Source organism: Rhinolophus sinicus, chromosome 14 (genome assembly GCF_057876585.1).
Source record: "Rhinolophus sinicus isolate RSI-liver-muscle chromosome 14, RSI-T2T, whole genome shotgun sequence".
NCBI lineage: Eukaryota > Metazoa > Chordata > Mammalia > Chiroptera > Rhinolophidae > Rhinolophus > Rhinolophus sinicus.
The window spans coordinates 91,360,005-91,381,371 of NC_142514.1; the positions used below are offsets into that span (position 1 = coordinate 91,360,005).

At 39.1% G+C, this 21,367-nt stretch overlaps 1 pseudogene; it reads left to right on the forward strand.

The window, feature by feature from the left end:
- Positions 1-4,710: 4,710 nt before the first annotated feature.
- Positions 4,711-5,203, forward strand: LOC141572328 (ferritin light chain-like; annotated as a pseudogene).
- Positions 5,204-21,367: the final 16,164 nt, after the last annotated feature.

Consider the following 21,367-nt stretch of genomic DNA (forward strand, 5'->3'; position numbering starts at 1 on the left):
GCAGCCTTTTCAGCACTTCCAAATAGTAAAACTTGGTTAACTTTTTTGTCCAGTTGGTACAAATTCATAATGAATAATACCTCTGATATCAAAATAAGTTATCAACATCATTGCAACAAATTTGTGAACTTAATTGTCAGACCTCATAAGCAGAGAGGCAGAGTTGTAAAACAGTAGTTTTTGGATGCAATGGAAGTTAAATTGGTAACAATTTAGAATAGATTGTCATGACTTTAGAATGTTATGTGCAATCCCCATGGTAACCACAAAGAAAACGTCTATAGAAAACACACAAAACAAAGAAGAAGGGAACCAAAATGTGTCACTACAAAAAAAAATCAACAGAACTCAAAGGAAAGCATAACAGCGAAAATGAGGGACAAAAAAGAAGACATATGAAATACAAAAAACAAAATGGCAAAAGTGCTTTCCTATCAGCAATTACTTTAAATGTAAATGGATTAAACTTTCCAATCAAAAACCACAGATTGACAGATGTATAAAACAATCAAGATTCAACTACACACTTGCTATAAGAGTCTCATTTTAGATCTAGGGACATGCATAAGTTAAAAATGAAAAGATGAAAAAGATATTCAGGCAAATAGTAACCAAAATAGAGCAGGGATGGATATACTCATATCACACAAAATAGACTCAAAATTGTTGGAAGAGTTAAGGACATAATATAACAATAAAAATATCAACACAGCAAGAAGATATAAAAATTATAAACATTTACACACTGAATATTAGAACTCTAATATGTGTAAGCAAACATTGACAGAATTGAAGGGGGAAATAGTTCTACAATAACAGTTGAAGACTTCAATGCCTCAGTTTAAATAGTGAATAGAAAACCAGACAAAAGGTCAATAAGGAAATATGACTTGAACAATGCTATGAACCCACTGAACCTAACAGACATATACAGAACAACCCACCTGACTACAACAGAATACAGCTTTTCTCAAGTATACATGGAACATTCTCCGGGAGAGATTATATGTTAGCACAGAGCAAGTCTTAATAAATTTAAAAGACTGAAATCATATGAAAATTATTTTCTAATCACAATGGAATGAAACTAGAAATCAATAACAGAATAAAAGCTGGAAAATCTGCAAATAAGTGGAAATTAAGAACACACTTTTATACAACCAACAGGTTAAAGAAGACATCACAGGGCAATTAGAATATGTCTTGAGACAAATTAAATGAAAACAACATACCAGATGAAGCAAAATCAGTGTTAAGGGTGGAATTTATAGCTGTACATGCTCACATTAAAAAAGAAAAGTCTTAAGTCAGCAACATAGCTTTACACCCTCCAAAAACTAGAAAAAGAACAAACTAAATGGAAAGGTAACAGAAGGAAAGAAGGAAAAAATTAACATTAGAGCAAAAGTAAAATATAGATAGGAAAACAATAGAGAAAACAGACTAAGGAAAAAAAGACTTAAAAAACTAAAATCAGAAATGAAAGAGAGAACATTACTACCAATTTTACAGAAATATAAAGGATTACTATGAACAACTGTATGCCAACAAATTGAATAACATAAAATGAACAAATTCCTAGACACACAACTTACCAAGAATGAATCATGAAGAAATGGAAAATCTGAATAGAACTATAATTAGTAAGCAGATTAAATCAGTAATTAAAAACCTCCCAAAGAAAAGCCCCGGATCAGTTAGCTTTACAGTGAATTCTATGAAACATTTAAAGAATTAGCACTAATCCTTCTCAGACTCTACCACAAAATTGAAGAGAAGGAAACACTTCCTAACTCATCCTAGGAGGCTAATATTACCCTGATACCAAAGCCAGACAAACACACTACAAAAAAAGAAAACTACAGACTAATATCCATTATTGATATTGATGAAAAAATCCTCAACAAAATCTTAGCAAACACAAATACAACAACATCTTAGAAGAATTATATGCTATGACCAAGTAAGATATTTTTCCTGGAATGCAAGGATGGTTCAACATATGAACATCAATCAACGTAGTATACCACATAAGAGAAAAAACACATGATCATCTCAATTGATACAGAAAGAGCATTTGAGAAAATTCAAAACCGTTTCATGATAAACACACTGAACAAACTAAGAATAGCAGGGAACTACCTCAATATAATACAGACCATATATAAAAAACCTACTTTTTTAACACTTAATTTTTAAAAATATAATGCAGAACATTTTCAGTGAATAACCTTAATTCTAGAGGGGAATTCAGAGGGGGAAGTCAGTGACCAACTATTCCAAGGCTAACCATGTCATGCAGTAACTTTTCATACTACCTCTGGAACGTTAAATATATCTATTGAAAGGTTTCTATGAGTGCATTTCTTACCATCACACAGAAAACACTAGAGATAAGCACCCCAAAAGATGACATCTTTCCAAAACTGAAACCTTTCCTTCTGAGACCAAAAACAAGACAAGGATGCCTGCATTCACCACTTCTATTCAACATAGTACTAAACATTCTAGCCAGAGCAATTAGACAAGGAAAAAAAAGGCACTCTGGAAAGGAAGAAGTAAAATTATCTCTGTTCACAGGCAGCGTGATTTGTATATAGAAAATCCTAAAGATTCCATCAAAAAATGATAGAATTAACAAATTTATCAAAATTGTAGGATATAAAATCTACACATAAAAATCAGTTGCAGTTCAATGTACTAGCTATGAACAATCTAAAAGGGAATTGAGAAAAAAACATTCCATTTACAATAACATCAAAAAGAATATGCTCAGGAATAAATTTTACCAATGAGGCAAAAGATTTTTACAATGAAAACTACGAAAGACTGATGAAAGAAATTAAATAAAACATAAATAAATAGACAGATATCCCATGTTCATGGATTGGAAGATTTAATAGTGTAGAGATATTAATACCACCCAAAGTAATATACAGAGTCAATGCAATTTCTATAAAAATCCTAATGGTGTTTTCTTTTTTGCAGAAATAGAAGTCACCCAAAAGTCATATGGAATTTTAAGGAATCCCAAACAGCCAGAACATTCTTGAAAAAAAAAAGCTGGTAGACAAACTTCCTGATTTCAAAACTTACTACAAAATTACAGTAATCAAAACAATGTGGTTGTGGCATAAAAGCACACCTATAAACTAACGGAATAGAATAGAGAACTCAGAATAAACCTTTGCATATATGATCAAATGATTTCAACAAAGATGCCAACACCATTTAATAGGGAAATGATGGTCTTCTCCATAAATGATGCTAGGAAAATTGCATATCCATATGCAAAGGAAAAAAGTTGGACATTTTTATTGTTATTGTTTTAAAGATAAGTTTATTTCTTGACTTGCATCCTTTACCACGAACTCTTTAAAACAAATATAACCAAACTTTTTCACATCCTTTCAATTAAATCATGCTTTCATCATGTTTCTGCTACTTCTATTTTATCTACAAAAATATGTATATTTCCATTAAGCTATTACATTCTGCGTATGAAAACTGATATATTCTGATGTTAGGATTAATTCTGGAAAATTGTATTATTAAATTTATGGGGGGGACAATGGTTACTAAAATTACGTAGGTTTCAATTGTACATTGTCATAATATATCATCTATATATCACATTGTGTACTCACCACAGTTGGACCTTTACACCATACACAAAATTAACTCACACTGGATCAAAGACCTAAATGTAAGAGCTAAAAGTATAAAATTCTTCAAAAAAAAAAACAAACAGGATAAACACTTCATGACATTGGATTTGGCAATGATTTCTTGGATATGATACCAAAATCAGAAGCAACAAAAGAAAAAAATAGATGAGTTGGAATTCATCAAAAATTAAAAACTTTGTTCATTAAAGAAAATTATCAACAAAGTGAAAACCCACAAAATGGGAGAAAATGTTTGCAATTCGTATATCTGATAAGGGATTAATATCCAGAATATGTAAAGAATGCCTGCAGCTCAACAACACAAAATAAATAACTCAATTTAAAAATGAGAAAGGACACAGTGACCTCCATGGTCCTCCAAATCTGTCTCTTTCTTCAACCGTGTTTGGACAGAACAGACCCAGGGACACCCCTTTCTTCAGCCTCCGACTAACCTCCAACCTCTTCCAGATGCAACCTTCAGAACCATCTCAGTCATCTGTAGCCTCCAAGACCAGACAATACTGTGGGGTTTTTTGTGTTTTTTTTTTTTTTTGGGGGGGGGGTTTGATTTTATTGGGGAAGGAGAACAGGACTTTATTTGGGAATAGTGTGTACTTCCAGGATTTTTTCCAAGTCAAGTTGTTGTCCTTTCAATCGTAGTTGTGGAGGGTGCAGCTCAGCTCCAGGTCCAGTTGCCGTTGTTAGTTGCAGGGGGCAGAGCCCACCATCCCTTGCGGGACTCGAACTGGCAACCTTGTGGTTGAGAGGACACACTCCAACCAACTGAGCCATCTGGGAGCTCAGCGGCAGCTCAGCTCAAGGTGCCGTGTTCAATCTTAGTTGCAGGGGGCAGAGCCCTCCATCCCTTGTAGGAATCAAGGAGTCGAACTGGCAGCCTTGTGGTTGAGAGCCCACTGGCCCATGAGGGAATCAAACCGGCAGCCTTTGGTATTAGGAGCGGAGCTCCAACTGCCTGAGCCTCTAGCCGGCCCCCAGACAATACTGTTTTTTGAGCTTAACTCCTTATTGCCGAGCAACCATGAGCTCCCAAGTTCATCAGAATTATTCCACCGAAGTGAAGGCCCCTGTCAACTGCCTGGTCAGCCTGCATCTGCAGGCCTCCTAACACCTACCTCTCTCTGGGCTTCTATTTCAACTGCAATGATGTGGCTCTAGAGGCCATGGGCCTCTTCTTCCACAGGTTGCTGAGGAAAAGCATGAGGGTGCTGAACGTCTCTTGGAGATACAAAACAAGCATGGTGGCTATACCCTCTTCCAGGACCAGCAGAAGCCTTCCCAAGATGAGTGGGGCAAAACTCAGGATGCCATGGAAGCCACCATGGTCATGGAGAAAAAACTAAACCAAGACCTTTTGGACCTGCATTCCTTGGGTTCTGTCCACACAAGCCCCCAATCTCTGTGACTTCCTGGAGAACTGCTTCTTCGATGAGGCCGTGAAACTCATCAAGAAAATGGACAACCATCTGACTAATCTCCACAGGCTGGCTGGCCCGGCCTGCAGGCTGGGCTAAGTATGAGTAGGAGCCTGTGGAGCCCAGAGGTCTTTGAAGCGCCCCTCTGCGTCCCTCTGGCATTGGGCTTCTGCCTGAGACTCTCCCTGCAACCAGTAGGCAGCCTTCTAACCACCCTGGAGCTCTGTCCCATGCGTGGACCAAATTGAAACGATAAAGATTTTTGCAGCAAAAAAAGAAAAACATAAATAGAAAAGAAAAATGGGCAAAGGACTTGAATATACATTTATCCAAAGAAGATATACAAATGGCCAATGAGCACATGGAAAGATTATCAACATCACTAATCATTAGGAAAATGCAAATCAAAACAACGAGATAATTCAAATCCATTAGGATGGCTATTATCAAAAACAAACAAACAAAACAAATGAAAACTCAGAAAGTAGCACATGTCAAGGAATTGAAAAATTGCAACACTGTGTGTATTGCTGGTGGGAATTCAAAATATTAAGCATTGAAATATCATATGATCCAGCAATTCCACTTCCAGATATATACGCAAAAGAATTGAAAGTAAGCACTCAAACAAATATTTGTACATCTGTATACATATCAGCATTATTCACAAAAGGTGGAAGCAACCCAAATGTTTATAGACAGATGAATGTATAAAACAAAATGTAGTATACACATGCAATGGAATATTATTCAGCCTTAAAAAGTATACATGCTACAGCATGGATGAACCTTGGGGGACCCACATGCCTTCTCTTATCTCAATGAGTTTTCTCCCAATGAGGGCTCTTCCAGACACTTGGGCTGTTTGAAAATGGGGTTCATGTGCTTTGATACAGAGCAATGCTTGTTTTTATGCTTGCCATCCTACTCAAAGACAATATTAAGTCATTTTTTTAGCTAAGGCATAAAGAGAGTTCGTGATCACGCTGTATATCTCTAAATATGTCTGCATAGGACAGTTTAGACACCTACCTGACAACTATAGTTGACATTGAAGAATATTTTATGTTTTTATTCAACAAGTGGCATTTCTTCCACCCATTTTCATTGTTGATGGTTTTTCTTTTCCACAGGGGCATATTGCTTGGCTTTGGGGTCAGATTAATCTCCTTTGGAAACTGATGTCTTGCTAAGATCCTTTCCAAGCCAGAGAGTTCAGAATTCTCACCTAGTAGTAATAGAATAAGCATTACTGCAATTCAGTGTTCCTCTTCATTTTTGCATAGCAAGAGTAAATAACATGACATTAATTTGAGAAAGAATATTTATGCCACTTAATAATTGTTATTTAGCTCTTCTGCTCCTTCACTGAAAACATATTACTGAGCAACATTTAGACTTTAGCCTGATCCTAGACATCTAATAGATGCTCAGTGAATGAATGAATAAACGAACGAGCAGATATGCTCGTACTACCACACATATTGAAGGATATTTGTACAGTTTATGCATTATTCTCAAACTAATGGCAAATTACTATCATTACAATTATTTTATTTTCAGAGATATCAATGACATTCTTCATTTACATCACATATACTGTTTCATATTGACTTCAATTGGCCCCTAACCAAATTACCCATCTGCAATGAGACAAAGAGCCTGCCTCAGAATGTAATTCAATACACTATTTCTTTCATCAAAACAGTCTTGCTACAAAAAAAAAAAGAAAGAAAAAAAACAGAAAAGAAAGGAGGGGGGAAGGAGGGAAGGAAGGAAGGAGGGAGGGAAGGAAGGAAGGAATGAAGGAAGGAAGGGAAGAAGGGAGAAGGAAAAGAAGGAGGGAGGAAGAGAGGGAAGAGGAAAGGAGGAAGGGGTCAGCTGAACTACATAGTGTGTTTAGTGACATAGTTGACTTATATTGTAATGTAAGCTTCTTATCTCTGCCAGTTGGTAACTATTTGAGAACCAAAGCCAGTTTGCAGGCTACACTGTGAGTAGCTCAGCAATCCGCTTAGGTATATTAGAAAATAAAAGAGCTGTCATAAACTAATGCAGGAAGAGAAGCTGAGCGTCAAAGAGATTCAGGGTGACCCTTCATAGAAATTAGATCAGAACTTGTCCAGCCCCCATTGTTTCTCATGCTGAACCACAGATGATTCCTGCCAGACAGGGTAATAGGCAGAGACCCCAAAGAACTGGCTTGAGGCACCTCAGCTTGGCAATCTAAGTGATATGATGACTTAATGAATAGCTTGATCCTTACAGGCCCCCCAACCACTGCAAGTGAGTGAAAAACAGGACTGGAATCTGGGACTCCTACCCAGTGATCAAGGCCTGGCCCAGACAGCTCCCACATACTGCTCTTAGTAGCAGTTTATTAGCTCAGTGAGCACACAGCTGGGGCACCCAGAAGCTCTCACAGGCACACTCAAACAATAGGAATAGCTTGTGCTTTGCTTTGGTTGTCAGAATTTCATGGCTAAATTTAATATTCAACTAAATTAATCAACCCATTCAGGTATTTGGTGAGATCCAGTTAAAATAAAAATTTTTTGCCTCAAAATAATTTTTTGATTGTCTTGTTGTATACACATATTTTGTGTATACAGCATTGCATACTGTCTCATATAATTTTTGTAAGCAACTAGGGATAAATTAAAGAGAATAATATTTACGAATTCTCATGTTCTCGAGTATGAATAATTATATTTAATACTGTAACCAAAATAAGATAAAAACTCAGAATTTACTTTGACTATTTAATTGGGTTGTACAGCCCACCTTATTTGAAATTATAAGCAAGTTTCCTGGTTTTGAAAGAAAGTACAGTAAGCATAGGGACACCATATAAATTATTGGAAGTAAAAAACGATTGATTGTCAATTTATAGATGACATTTTGGAGATATTGAACTGTAAGCTGCTTGGATGTTTTTTGTTTTGTTTTTTAATTTCTTCTTTCAATGTGTGAAATGCAATACATGGTTGATGGATAAATGAACAGATGAATGGATTGATAAATTAATAATCACAACACAAATCAGCATAAATAAGGTATATAAACCAGTACACAAGCTACTGAGTGTGTGTGTGTGTGTGTGTGTGTGTGTGTGTGTATTTACCGTGTTTCCCCGAAAATAAGACCTAAGCGGAAAATAAGCACTAGCATGATTTTTCAAGATGTGCTCGTAATATAACATAAGCCCTAATGTGTCTTTTGGAGCAAAAATTAATATAAGACCCGGTCTTATTTTGGGGGAAATATGGTAGGGCTTATTTCATATTACGAGCATCCTGAAAAATCATGCTAGGGCTTATTTTCTGGTTAGGTCTTATTTTCGGGGAAACACGGTACCAGAGACAGTAAAAACAGGTAACTTAAAACTTTGGGCTGTAAGATGATTTGTTACTTTTGCACCTCAGAACTGTCTTCAATGTATGAACAAAAGTCATCGATTTGGTGGCCATCAGTCGACTGCAAGGATGTGACCAGCACACACTGCTTCTCGAGCTGCCCACTGGTCTCCTCTCTGAGGCCACTCACTCTGTGGAAACCACTCTTCCTGCTTGCCTCACCTCTCCCTGCACTTCCCTACCATCCAGTTAAGTATTTGGGGAAGAGGGGGTAGAAGCAGTGAATTAACCAAGGGAGGTATCTTCTTAAGCATTAAAAACAACAACAAAAAAGCTATAAACTTGCTCCCACTTTCTACTTATTGGTTTGGTGCTGCTCAGTCATTTAGGAAAGTGATATGGAGAATGTATAAAATATCATAAAGCCAGTAGTACCGAGATCTCAGCATAGTCCCTTACATTGCTGTACTGGGGCTGGGGTGGGAAGAGGAAGGGAACGTCTTGTAGAGTCTTATGATGTTTTGGGGACAATTATCTGGACAGCAGTATATCTGAATCCATATATGTAATGGGCCCTCATTTCTCAGTTTTATGTTGTTCTTATTATTTAACTTCATTGTTATTTAAAGTAGAGAGGAAAACCTGGGGTTTTTAGCAATAAATTTTTAGTTCTTTTTCTCTTTCTTTCTTCTTGCAATGGCTCTGAGTAACAGATACAGGCTAACAAAGGGAAAGTTCCCATGCAGATGAAGAGGCAGGTGCCAGGAGAAGGATAAAACCCATTTTGAAAGTCAGACGAAATTTCTACAGAAGGAAGACGTTAGACATGGTAGCAATGTAACATTGGTATCCATTCTCGAATTCATAATCTGATGAAAGAAAGTGTGAGAAACAGGGTCATCCCTTCAGGATGTACCTTCAAGGCAAGCACTATACATTTGGAATGGAATTTGGGAAATGAAGCAGCCATTTGAAGTGAAGTCAGGGCGTCAAAGGCTAATATCCCCTCAGTGACTGGATTCTGCCTTAAGGTGCAGGTCCTTCAAGGAACAGACTTGGAACACAGAGGTGACATTTCTTTCCCCAACACCATTCACCTCAGCTGCACTGCGCATCTTTTTAAACTGGCTTCCAACCACAGCAGACAATGACGGCTGCCAAGCCCCTTGGAAACAAAGGCCCAGACAGTATGGGCCGCAGTTTCACATGCCCGTTGTTGCCAAAGGTGTATCAATATCCATCAGTGTCTAACTGGGCAGCTAAGGGAACAGAAGATAAATCACTTCTTCAGTCTCACATGAATACTCACTGCATTTTCAATTTTAACATCACATTTTAATTATAAGAATACATGGAGAGATTTCCACTAGAATATATAAAATCAAACAACTTAAAGAAATATACACAGTCAAAAGGAAAGTCTTCCTCCATTCTCTATTCTTTCTCCAGATATAGCCACTGTCCTGAATTTGGTGTGTCTTTTTTCAGAACTCTTTTCTATGCATTTACATACATATTTGTATGTACAAAATATGGTCTTCTTCGGACATAAATGGAATCCTTGTTTCTTATTTTGCAGTTTATTAAAACTCTACAGTGTATTCTGTAGATATTTTAATGTTAACTTTTTCAAAAATAGATTCCACAGTACGGGTGTATCCGTTTATTTAATCATTCTACTATCGAACAACATTAGGCTGTTTACAGTTTTTCACCTTTATAAATAATGCTTCAACACACAACTTAGTTCACGCACCTGTGTGCACAGGTGTGAGTATTTCTCTAGGACACTAACTAAAAGTGGAATTGCTAACTTGAAGAACATGTATATGGAAGGGGGTGTTAAAATATGAATTTTTCTGTTGTCTCTATTTTGTCCTAAGGCCACACAGTCTGAGAAAAATCCAGTAGGTGCCAGGTACCCACCTATGTACAACATACTTATCTATATAAGAAAAAACTAAACATTCTTCAAGGCAAGTGAACTTTTCTTGAGGCAAAGTTGCTGTAGTGCTAGGTACTGTAGCATCTTCCTTGGCAAATGAAGGTATTGGACTATGTCCGCTAATGCCTCATTTATTAATTTCCTAGGGCTGTCACTTACTTTCCTAGGTCTGACAATTGTTTTAGAACTCATCCAGGAAAAGTGTTACATACCTCATTGCTGAATATCATTATAGTTACCTTTGGCATACTCCCCTTGGGAAGCTATGCACCAATGCCAGTGCCTAATCCAGCCATTGGGAAGCTATGCACCAATGCCAGTGCCTTCAAAGCCATTTTGAAACTTTTTCTAGAATGGCCATCAGAGCTATCATCGTATTACCTTTAATGTCCTGAATGTCACCAAAATATCTTCCTTTCAATATTTCCTTTATCTTCGGGTAAAGAAAGACATCATTGGGGGCCAGATAAGGTGAGTAGGGAGGGTGTTCCAATACAGTATTTATTTACTGGCTAAAAATTCCCTCACAGACAGTGCCCTGTGAGCTGGTGCATTGTCGTGATGCAAGAGCCATGAATTATTGGCGAAAAGTTTAGGTCGTTTTTGTCTAACTTTTTCACACAGCCTTTTCAGCACTTCCAAATAGTAAACTTGGTTAATTGTTTGTCCAGTTGGTTCAAATCCATAAAGAGTAATCTCTCATATCAAAAAAGGTTAGCCACATCGTTTTGACTCTTGATTTGGACTGACGGAACTTTTTTGGTCGTGGACAATTGGCTGACTTCCATTGTGCACTTTGATGCTTTGTTTCAGGGTCCTATTGGTACACCTATGTTTCATCACCAATGATAACATGGCCCAAAACATCATTTCCCTCTCCAAAAGGTCTTGACAAACTTCGACTCTCCTTTGCTTTTGTTCATTGGTGAGTTCCTTACGGACATACCTTTTTTCACATACCTTTCTCATGCCAAGATTTTCAATTAAGATTTTCCTAATGGTTTCTCTATAGATGTTACTTGGTCTGCTATGCTTTTCACAGTCAGCTGACAATTTTAACATACACCTCAATTAATTTTTGCACTGTTTTCATCAGTTCTGCTTGTTACTGGCCTCCCTGACCTCTCTTCATCAGTGATGCATTCTGTCCCCTCAGAAAAACGTTTAATCCATTTGTACACTCCCTTTTTCTTCATGGCATTATCCCCATAAACTTGGACTAACATGTCCCTGATTTCACTTCCACTCTTGCCAAGTTTAACAAGAAATTTAATGTTTGCTGGTTGCTCTAATTCAAGTTCAGACATTCTCGACAGCACACAAAAACATACAACAATAATAATGAACGCCACTCAGCAAGACACCACCACATGTCGACATGAACACAGCTGTGAGACACTGATATACCAAGGTTATGAAACCTTACCGAGCTGTTTGTACAGTGCTGCCAATGTAAGTGCACGGTGGCAAGTTTGCAAACTTAATTGCAGACCACCAAATGGGTGACTTAAAACAACAAATTTAATGTTTCACAGTTCTGGAAGCTACAAGTCTAAAACCAAGGTATCATCAGGGCCTTGTTCCTTCTGAAACCTCTAGGAGAAAATTCTTCCTTGCCTCTTCCTAGTTTCTATCGTTTGCTGCAGTCCTTACTTCCCAGACTGATAAATGCATCACTCCAATCTCTGCCTCTGTTGTCATATGGCCATCTTCTCCCTGTGTGTCTCTATCTTCTTATAAGAACCAGTCATATTGAATTAAGAACTCACCCTACTTCAATGTGACTTCAATTCAATTACATCTGCACCTCTATAAAGATGCTATTTCCCAATAAGGCAATAGTCTGGGGTCACATTCTGGAGTACTAGGGGTTAGGACTTCAACATATCTTTCTGAGGAACACAATTCAGTCCCTAACACCTAGAAAAGTCTATCAGTAAGCAGTTAGGACCACAGTTGCCTGTGGCCACAGAGAAAAGAAGCCAGTGTTGGAAGCTAGTTGTACTTTCAACAACTGGGTAAAGATATGGATGACAGGGGTTCAAAGCTGTATGTGAACCCCCTGGAAAGTAGTTGTTTTTGAGTCATCTTGAGTAGCATCTCAAGAGGGTTTCATCCAAAGGGTGAGGCAATCTCTGTTGCAACAGAATGGAAGTGTACCATGCCAAAGCTGGGGAGGGGATGGAGCTGGAAGAGGGGAAATGTCAGCAGGAATCTGTCAAGTCAGAGACCTCCAGCAGTGGGAAATCACCAAAGAACCCACAAAAATGCCCCAGGAACGAAAATGTCAGCTTTGAAAGCTGCCAGAGAGCTAGAATGACAGACGACAATTTATTTCACCAGTCAAGGAAAAGCTTTTCAGTTCCTCCCACTCTCACCTTCGTCAACCAAACAGTAGCCAGTGAAGGAGCACGCAGAGCAAGAAAAAGAACTACACTGCCAGGCCTACCAGAGTGGTGGGGAGGAGAGAGGTTTTAAATTGGATAAGGGTATAGAGTTCAGATGTGAATGAACTTTTTATTATATGAATATGGCCAGGAAAGCTATGAGATCTGCTTGTAATTTCATCCAAAGGTGATGAGTGAAGATCAACAGAGTGGGTCAGAGGGGAAAGTTGTGAGGAAAAAGAAAATTATTTTCTGCCTCTTCTTTACCAAGTTCAACTCATTTAATAAGCCAGTATCATACATTTTAATTTTGACAAGACTTTGGAATTATCTTTGAAAAAGCCTGAATCAATTAACATGCCATCGATTATGAGGGTATTTATTTCCCCACAGGTTCATCATTATCGGTCTTTTATATTTGACCAGTACAATGGCCTAAGAACATCCCCTTGATTTATCTTTTACTTCCTTGATTACTAGAGTGTTTGAATATCTTTCATGTTTATTGATGATTTGTATTGCACCTGGTGAATTGCCTGTCTGTAACATTTATCTAGTCTATTAATTTATCTAGTAACATTTATCTAGTCTATTAAGTTGCTTATATTTTTATTAATGATTTTATGTAATTTTTAGTGTAATAAGGATATTAGTATTGATTCACAATATTGTGGATTTGAAGATTAGAGATTGATCAGAATTCAAATGGACAAATTTGCCATAATGTTTTAAAATCATTACCCCAATACCTGACTTCTTACCCAGGACTTGTGTCTTAATCACTGTGGCAGCTGCTATTTTGCTTTCTAAGTTCATAGGCACACGTGGCTACCATCTATCTTTTGTCTTTCACTTAAGTGTGAAAAACCCAGGAGGCAGGCTACACTCAATTTTGCAAAGCAGTCCAGTTATCAACTGCCTTGATGGAATTTCAGGAGTGACGGGCCACTCCAAACTGCAACAAGGAAAGTTGTGTGTAATCCTCAGGGGAGATACCCAGCTCCTCTCTGTGGTTGTACAATCCTGGCAATAGGAGGAAGGAGTAGTAGGAAATGGAGCAAAGGAATAAACTTCAACACTTGACCTTCAACTTAGAAGTTCTCTCACTAATCTTAAAATCAAATCTAAAGCTAAAATTGTAAATTTAGTGGTATTTCCAACTTAGGCCCCTTTCCATCTTTCCACAGGTATGCTTTGCCTAAAGAAGAGTGACAGACCTATCTTGGTTCATAAAAGGAACATAAAGAAGTAACTGTGAAGTCAGTGCATGAGTAAATTCCACAGTAAGCTCTGGGAACATGGGCCCCTACAGCATGATGAGCATGGATGGCGCCATGGGTCTCAGGGACTGAGCACACCTGCAATGTAGAGAATAAGTGTTTACTAATGGCTGAAAGAAGAGACAGCTTGTACCAAGATAAAGTACATGCTTACTAAAGGAATTCACACCCCTCCTCCCTCTACATACATACATTTGTTTTGGTCCTGTTCACTCTTATAGGAATAAAGCATCTCCAGCTGATGATTTGGAAGCAGCTTGTGAAGGTTAGATAGTGTCTCAAAGGTGTGACGCAGAACTTCAGGATGGTCATAGTTTTTAGGTGTCTTAGGTTTGTCAACAAGTGAAAGTTTCGGTGCAATTTGATTGTTTTGGGCTATTTCCATGATGACTCACTGAGTTCCAGAGAACAAATAGAGAATTTGAAGAGTGAAGTCCCTTGCACTTGTTCTTTCTCCATCTCCAAGAAGATATCATAGAATCTATTTCCTGGTCTCTGATTGCTTAGCATTCTGAGAGTCACAATGACCCAGATCTTAGCCTGGAACTCTGAGTGCTCATCCTGTATCTTCAAACCAGAGGAAAATATCTTGACAAGTCTTACAGGGATTTTAGGCAGAAACTCCAGTTTCCTGTCTGGTTATGGACAATATCTGAGGAAAACAGAGTGCTTCCCTAAAAGGAAGAGGGAAAGCGGTGTGTATACATCTAGTGCTATTTTCCCGTCTGGCATCTAGAGGTTGTGCACCCCGTTTGTACATAATTAATGCCCCACAGACCTTCCAGACCCTGAGGGAGAGTGGTTAGTCACATCAGCACAGTTTGCGAGCAGAACTGAGAAAAGAGCTTCATCATCCAAAACAGAGCAAATGTCTGGATTAATTCAGGTAAGAGGCCAAACTGCTTCTTGTTCTCTTAACCAAATTAGCACTGAGGAAACAAAGTAAACAAGCAAAATGTTCGACTCTAGCTTTCCTGGTACAAGCCATTCTTCATTGTGGACCAAAAGCAGAGGACAGTAGAAGTACTATGTGGAGAAAGCAGTTTCCAGGCTCTCGGCCTCATGTGGAAAGGTGCTGGCTGGGTTATTATATGGCCATCAGCTTTAATCAGATGGCCATTCGCTGTTACCGGTTAGCCATTAGCCACTAATATAACTGCCTTGGCTACGGTAGGGGGGTTGGTTGGTTGGTAGAGAAGTGGACGGCAGGTTATGGCTCCTGCTTCCTGTGTCTCCAACCCAGCCGCCAGTGAGAATATAGTGGTATGACTCCCCTGTCTATGGCTCCGTTCGTGTTCCTTTTTGGCCTGACCACATCCTGCGTTCTTGTGTGGAGAGCAGAAGCAGATATCCTGCATTACACATGTGGGAACAGAGCCAGGAGTGCAGTTTCTCACGCTCACTTGGGTAGTTAATGGCTATCAACTGTGATTGGATGGCCATCAGCTGTGGCTCGTTGGCCATCAGCTGTAACCAGTGAGCCATTGGCCACGAATATAACTGCCATGGCTACGCTAGCAGAAAATGGGGGCTGGCAAGAAGATGGTGGCTGAGCTAGCAAGCAGCGGAGTGTGTTGCAGATTGCAGAGAAGCAGATTGCTAGCAAGTGAGATTGTTTGGCAGAGACAAGTGGATGGCGAGTTGCAGATAGTGTGGCTCCTGCCTCCTGTGTCTCCAACCCAGCCGCCAGCGAGACTATAGTGGTATGACTCCCCTATCTATGGCTCCGTGGGTATTCCTTTTTGGCCTCACCATGTCCTGCATTCTTATGTGGGGAGCAGGACCAGAGACCCCGCAGGCCGCCTCGCATGACAGCATGCTAGGCAAAATCTGGCACTGTTTGCCGACTTCTTACCACACTTAAAAACCTTTGGTCAAGACTATAAAAAATCATGATTGTATCCTATGATACGTTAGTGCCCAGAGTAGGAGGTTCACAATTCCACTTCTTAATTTTCAACTTGCAAACTTAGAAAGTAAAACTTTAAAAAATGAACAAAACGTGTGCTTTAAATACAAATGTACATAAAATACATAGCTAAGCAGAATCACTTAAATATAATGTGATTCTCATAATTTCATGGGTGTTTCATGAGAGAGAAGGGAATTGGTGGAGGTCATGCGGGCAGAATATTTTGATAGCCAGAAGCTTCTTTCTTCCAAGCAAATTTGAGTTTATTATTCTAAATCCTCATTTATGTAAATAAAAAAGAACAAACCATGTTTTAAGCCGTTCAACAGGCCAAGGAAGTGACCTATTAAAATTGATTGTTTGTACTCCATGTAAATTGACCCATCTATTCTTAATCATTGTTCCAAATAGCAACTGATGGGATGTTTCTAACTATCTGAAGTTTATTGACCTTGGCTGAAATCAGAAGTAGGCCACAATGATTAGATTTTATTTTAAAATAAACTGTCTTATGGATAAATGTTTTTGCAATGGGAAATATTTCTTCAAGGAATCAACCTAATTCATTTTCTCTAATTCTGGTGTGGTGAATCAGGATGGGACTTAACAGTCAAGAACGGAGGCTGCCAATGCCCTGTTGCTAACTAGTTGTGTGATCTTGATTGCAGCCAACCACGTCTTAGGCCATGGCACTAATAGTCTTTGATAAAACAAATCCTCCCACTTGTATGTTGTTCTGTATTCCACTTATTTCCAATTCTATTCCTCAATGTCCAATATACGAAGGTCTGACAATTAAGTTCGTGAAATTGTTGTAATGCTATTGCTAACCTTTTCTTTTTCCCCTCCTTTCTTCCGCCTCCCCCACTTCCCCTCCAGTTCAAGACGCTGCTTCTCAGTCTAGTTGTATAGGACACAGCTCCCTGGCCCATGCTGGTGTTATGAGCCTTGCACTCCCCCCGGCTGAGGCAGTCGGTCACCAGTCATCCATTGGTGGGCTGCTTATAGCAGCTGTCATGCAGGGTGTCAGGCGGGGTCTCTGCTCCTGCTCCCCACATAAGAATGCAGGACATGGTGAGGCCAAAAAGGAACACCCACGGAGCCATAAGTAGGGGAGTCATATCACTATATCCTCTCTGGCGGCATCCGCCTCTCTGCAATCCGCTCATGTTAGCTCAGCCACCATCTTCTTGCTTAGCCCCCATTTTCTGCTAGCCTAGCCACAGCAGTTATACTAGTGGCCAATGGCTCACTGGTTACAGCTGACGGCCAACTAGCCACAGCTTATGGCCATCCAATCACAGTCGATGGCCATCTACTACCCGAGCTAACACCCCTCCACGTGAGGCAAGAGCCTGGAAACTGCCCTCTGGGGCCCCATCCCCACAGCAGGTCACGGCAGCTCTCGCCAACTGCCAGCCACTCACGCTGGCCGCTGGCCACTCATGGCAGCACACGGTAGCCTACGGCAGCTCACACCAACCTCCAGCTGCTCACCACAGCCCAGCTCCAGAGAGAGCCATTGTTCACAATCTTAGCTGTAGAGGGCGCAGCTCACTGGCCCAAGTAGGAATCCAACGGGTGACGTTGGCATTAGGAGTGGGGCGCTCCAACTGCATGAGCCACGGGTCTGGCACTGCTAATCTTTTTTTTGATATCAGAGGAATTATTCATTATGAATTTGTACCAATTGGACAAACAGGTAACCAAGTTTACTATTTGGAGATGCTGAAAAGGCTGCGTGAAAAAGTTAGACTGCCTGAACGTTTCGCCAACAATTCATGGCTCTTGCATCACGACAATGCACCAGCTCACAGGGCACTGTCTGTGAGGGAGTTTTTAGCCAGTAAACAAATAACTGTATTGGAACTCCCTCCCTACTCACCTGATCTGGCCCCCAATGAGTTCTTTCTTTACCTGAAGATAAAGGAAATATTGAAAGGAAGACATTTTGATGACATTCAGGACATCAAGAGTAATACAATGACAGCTCTGATGGCCATTCCAGAAAAAGAGTTCCAAAATTGCTTTGAAGGGTGGACTAGGCATTGGCGACAGTGCATAGTTTCCCAAGGCGAGTACTTCGAAAGTGACCATAGTGATACTCAACAATGAGGCATGTAGCATTTTTTCTAGGATGAGTTTGTGAACTTAATTCTTAGACCTTCGTATTTACCTTCTCTCAACCACATTTGTAATATGTTATTTTCTCACAAGAAAAGATGAGAAAGACTCCTCCTAAGCCAGCACTTCTTTTCTTATTGTGACTTGAGTTGCTATGAAAGGCCAGCAGCACCGCTTAAGTCCTAGCAGTATATTGTTAACTAAACTGGTTTCTCAGCATAGCAGCTGCAGGATTCTGGGTTGTTTTTCTAGTTAGGCTGATCTTATTCATGACTTTTAGGTGAATGGCAATTCCCTGTTTTGTTCCAAAGAGGGCTGCTGTGTCTCCCGAACACCTTCCTCTTGCCCTCTGCCATGGTGGCTGTGACAAGATCAGCTGTTTTCCAGAAGGCAAAGTATTCAGTAATGTTCAAAGAGAAAAGATCATCTCCAAGTTTCTTAAAGAAAGCGTTCTGAAGAGACTGTTCCATTCAAAGCGAATGAGGTGGGAGGGTCCCGACTACCAGAAAGAGGACCCAAGCTATGGCTTTCCTAGCACCAGAAAGTAAGTTCTGATCCTGAACTTAATCCCAAATTCAAAGTGAATTCGTGACATAAGGCTAAGAAAATGCAGCTACAGAGTATGGGCATCTGAAGGATAGGAATACTTTTTAAGTAATTCAAGCTGCAGAATTCAAGTCTCGCAAAAAAATCTAAATAAAGGTGCAAATGTGACTGAGAATTTATTCAAAAGTACTAGCTGCAACGTATGCAGATGTAAAACTTACTGATGTATGTGTTTATCTTACTTTTGGAAATATATTCCTATTCATCATTATCAAATTCATTCTAGGAATAAATAGATTTTCAACAAGATTTCTTACATTTCTGTAACAAAATGGTGGCCTCCCAAATAGGATAATAAAGTGTTAAAGGTTAATTTTTAAAACAAAAACACAATGTCTAACAAAATATTTTCACATGTATTTCTTAAAAAGGAATTTTACAAACACAAGACAGTCTTTTTAAGGTAAATGTTCATAGAAGCGGAGTTCTAAATCAGGGACAAATATCATTGTCTATGACTAAAAGACAAAGCAGAAGCTGGAAAAGGCAATAAAAGAGTAGTTAGCTAAACCAGACACTAAATACAAATTGCTCATAATTGAATTGAAATGTTCTCCACTAACTTGGCATCTATTTGAAAACAAAAATGCATATTATTAATTGGAAACTATTGTTCTGACTTTCTAAAAATATTTATGTAATTACACTAATCAAGATTCTATTGCAGTACAGGACCAGCCATGACCTCGGCAATAATGTAGGGAAAAATGAAGGGAATTGAAGGCAAAAGCAGGGGTAAGTGTAAAAACGTCAGAGGTATTGAAAGAGGTAGACTGAAACAGAAACCTTTTCCCTCCAGAGTAAATAGAAACTGAACACTGCTGTTACAGACATTTCTTTGCACAACTCTGTACTATGGAAAAAGAAAGTATATCAAAGAGCTTTCCAAAATAGTTAGCTTGAGGTCGATATGATCACCTTTGTTTGTCATAGTAGGAGAAACGGAGGTGGGCAGCAAGGCATACTTTCCTACTAAGTGACTGGCTTAAGGCTCTCCTTTCCCACCAGTTCAGACCACCTTCGCTGTAATTAATGCAAGAGGAGCTTGTTAAATGCCATGAGACGGAGAACAAATATGTTACCCTACTCCACTGGATTAGCTAAAGAGGTATGGGTTTAAAGTAAGGGCATCCTGAGGCTGCCACTAAAAATTGAATCCAGAGTGGCCTTGGCATGGTCTAGAAGAAAGGTGTGTTCTTTTGGGGCAAGGACTGACGATAAAGCTGGACCAGACCTACTATGCAAAACAGCCCACTGTCCAACAAATCCCCTCACTCTGAAGGCTGGACTAGAGCCCAGCCAGACTCAAGGGTTTGGAGAGTGCATCATTCAGTTGTTTCCCTTCTATTCACACTACCACATTTCACATTTAGCTCTCTCGCAGCCTTGTGTCCTCACCACTTAGAATTTAGAATGGGTGCTCCCCTGTAAACACTCTACAGGGACTGTCCTGTCAGTATAGTTTTAAACCTGTAATACTAAAAACCTCATCAATTCAACAAGTAGGAGGGGGAGCACACGTGATTTTGAGGCTGATGTCAAGTGTTCAAAAAGTCTCCAGGGAAGAGAAGAGGAGTCAAGTGGAGATGATAAAAGGAAAGGAAGGTTTTAGGAATATGCCTGTCAAGGAAAAAAATCTTAAAGCCTGCATTAATGGATGACAAATCTCAGAGGGACTTTAAGGCATCAGGCATCAGCTTGAATTCTGAAACAAAAGGAAAAAGCAGAAACATAAAGCAAGAAAGATGGGAGGTGCGTAAGCTAGACATGTGAAATGCACACATGCATACTCACACATACACACAATTCTTGTGTCCTATGCAGAGAACATAAAAAGAAAAATCTCAGCTAGATAAATTTGTAGAAAGTGCTAGCTGGAAATACATGGATCCTATTATTTACCCAAGTCACTATTTTTCAAGTAATTGTAAGTTGGGGAAAGTTATTTCACATATTTAAGGCTTAGTTTACTCACTTATAAAATAGGAATAACTAGTAGTAGCAACATCATTGTGTTGTAGAGTGTTAAATTGGTTAATCTGAATAAAGTGTTCAACATTATGCCTGGCACATAGTAACCACACCATACTCTCTAGCAAATGTTATTTTGGAGTAAATTAGTTATAATGTTTATTGAGTGCCTAGTATATGCCAGCACTCTGCTAGACCGAATAAGGCCAGGTCTTGCCTTCGAGGCATTGAAAAGAAAATGAATGAGATATTGTAAACTGATAGCTATAATGTAACAGTGAGTAAGGAACTCTGAACAAATCATTATAATATAACCCAAAATACGGATCTTGAAGGAGGTAGCAATTTATTTTTACCAAGGGATCAAGGAAAATGGTTTGTGAGCTAGTGCTATATAAATAGGACTAAATTTAGGCAGATAAAAGAAGGGAGGAGATTAAAAAAAAAAAAGGAGCTATTACAGACAAAGTAAACATAATGCATGTCGTGGAAGAGAGAGGATATTTAGAAAAATTGCAAATGTCTTGACATGTTTTGCATGTTGTAGGCAGTGGAAAGGTGATGAGCAGACACTTGAAACCTGGTTACAGAATTTGGACTTTATTCTTTAGGCGTAGGAGGGCATTTGAACAGATCTGTGATTTAGATTAGCAGTATGGAAAAGTCTGAAGGAGGAGAGTAC